This window comes from Telmatherina bonti (genome assembly GCF_933228915.1).
Source record: "Telmatherina bonti genome assembly, chromosome: 6".
Classification (NCBI taxonomy): domain Eukaryota; kingdom Metazoa; phylum Chordata; class Actinopteri; order Atheriniformes; family Telmatherinidae; genus Telmatherina; species Telmatherina bonti.
The window spans coordinates 27,361,328-27,364,211 of record NC_136624.1 but is presented as its reverse complement, the minus strand read 5'-3'; positions in this window follow the sequence as shown (position 1 = coordinate 27,364,211).

The following is a 2,884-nucleotide window of genomic DNA, read 5'->3' as shown; positions in this document are numbered from 1 at the left end:
TCAGAAACCAAAACCAGAAAATTTTCTTTTCTTTTAACCTTTTCTGAATTCCTCTTTGGTTTCATTTTAGTAAATGTAAATATGATCCAATGTGTCATCTATATCAGGTGAGATCTTTTTCTTCAGGCTGTAGCACCATTAACAGCTTTAAAGCCTGACCCAAGAAATAATTTGAACTGAAGTCCTTATTAGACCTTTAATAAAAGGGAAACTAAACAAAGCAAAACAGAAGTAAATAGTAAATATGTGTGGTATATTACTGTGTGCACATAGAAACAAAGGGTAAGATGGACATTAAACATTCACTCTGAATTCCTCAAAGTTATATATAATTTTAATAGTATGTCATATTGCATGGGGAGAAACCAGGGGAAAAAAGATAATTTACATTAGACTAGTCAGAATTTTTTTTCATTTCAGTCATATCCTGCACACTCTGAAAAAGTGGGGAAAGGCAGAAATGAAAGGAAAAGTTTGGTTTTTATTCATGTGGATCCTCTGTACACATACTTTCATGCAACATCCTTTACAGGATCAGTGCAGGGAGCGGTTTCTCATTGACTCTACGTGACTAAGGGATTCTTCTGAATGACAAGTGAATACAAGCTTCTAATTTGATTGAGAAATTGTGGGAAATGTGGACCATAATGCAAAATAGTTACACAGTATACCTCTCAGCAGCATGCACTTTCAGCTGTTGTTTAGTGATGTTTCAGGTTAAATTTTAAATAGGCAGCTTGAAGCGTGACCGCTAACAGAACAATATCAAGTATCAATGAAAATACCTATTCTATTAAGCTCTTCATTACAACCACAAAAATTCAGAGCAGGCTACTGAAATGTTCTTGCATTAATATCTAAAAGGAAAATCTGATGTATTCTAATTGTGTATTGTCTTAATGAAAACATATCAGTTACAGGATGGGTTTGTTCAGAATATAAAGGGAAGTATTCTTTCACCTATCTTGTTAGTCATCTTGACGTAAGAGGAACAGTGATGAAACACTGTTTTTCTTTAGTGCTGTCTGTCTGCTCACCCTACCTGCACTTCATTCTTCCACTTCAAGCTCATTTCAGATTTATCCTCCTTTTAAATAGTCGGGATAACTGTATTTGCAGAAACATTTAAAAATGCTAACTTGTATGTACTTGTAGATTATGTGTGATTAATGAGGGTTGAGTCTTTCTGTGTGCAGATTCAGGCTGTAGATTAACATCTTGTTTATGCTTGAGCAGCTTTCTTTTTCAAGTATGAATTTGCCTTCTACCTCGTTGTATGTTGTAGCCATGGTAAACATTTGTTGATGGCACTCCAATATCACACACATGCAAACACTGTTGTGTTGTTTCCAAGTATTTCAATATTTCTCAAGAGCGTTTGACACTCATTTTTTCAGAGACAATACAATTAAACTACAGAACAGGAACCTGTCTGTTTTGTAATGTGTGGAAGGTTTGCAATGGACTTTACTAACCCTTTGTTTTTATTGAAACAATTTTGTTTTCATAAGCAAATTAGAAACACAACCGCCTTCACTCATATTTCATGTAGCACTTATAAATAAAACAGTTTCTTTTCTTTGGCTTTTAAAACTCAGTTTACCAATTTTTAATCCCATGTTTTGTGTTTTGCTTCTGAAATTCACCAACCCATAATGTGGGCACTTACATAGCTCAGCCACTAGATGTCAGATGAGTTCATTTTATGGCTTTGCACTTTGTTACCTGTGGTTGTAGGGATACTGAAGGCTATGTCTTCATTCTTCCATACCATAAAAATGATAGAATGGACTAGAGGCCTAAAGAAGGAAAATCACTAGTATTATGTTACTGGTGATTCAGTGAATGGGGAAAGGTCTCTGTATGCGGGAAGACGGGGTTTAAGTGTGGGCGGCAGATGCATTATGTAGCAAAGTGCTTGACCAACTGATAACAGAGGGAGAGTCAATCTGCGTAAACCAGGAGTTTTGCTTCACTCAGAATGGGAAGAAATGCATGTTTTGTCCTGCACCTCTGACAACATGTTTCCTGTTTGTCTGTAGATTTGCAGGGGTAAGCTTCATCACATACAAAGGAGGGAACGCTGTTGCACAACACCTTTCATATTGAGAAAACATAGGCATTGTTTGCGTCAAGGGGACACCAGGCACAATCAGATGTGAAGAAATGGATACGCTTGCACCGTTGGATGCTCTTGCGTCTTTGTTCCCGGCCAAATGTACTGTAGCTGGCGAATAGTATGCCACTAGTGCCCCTTCTATCTGCCCAAATGACAGTGACTGTTTCAAAACACAGTCTGAGCCACATTGTCTCCCAGGAATACCACCCACTATCCCTTGCTCCCCCCTCACAGTGGCTTGTTCACTCTAATCTCCATTGCTGGCCTTAGAAACACTGGGCCCGTTGTTGACATGCTGGCTTCATACCCCACAGGGGCTGACAAATTATTAGCCAGCTTCTCTATGCAGGGTAAGGACATCCAGCCAGCCAGCGAGTCTATGCAGCCCAGCAGCAGAATGCTAAATTGTGCTACTGGATGTAAGACCATCTGTCTCGATCTGCTCTGTATTACACTGATGCAGGAAGGACTGTGGGAATGCTGAGATCCCGTTGTGGGATGGCAGAAACAAGTAAGGGATGACCCAGCTGTTGTTTACAAAATCAGACAAATCAGACTAGAGTCCGAATGCACACTTTCAGAATGTTTTTACCTCACCTTTAAGAGTTAAATAAAAGATCTGTCCTCCCCCATTCCAGCAGAAAAACTTGTTCTTCTTCTTGTCTGTAGCCAGTATGTCTGTATGCATGTGTAACTCACAAGTGTGTTGCAACTTGTGTTGGATCATACATACACAAAAAGAGGAATGATACATAAATTACAGAA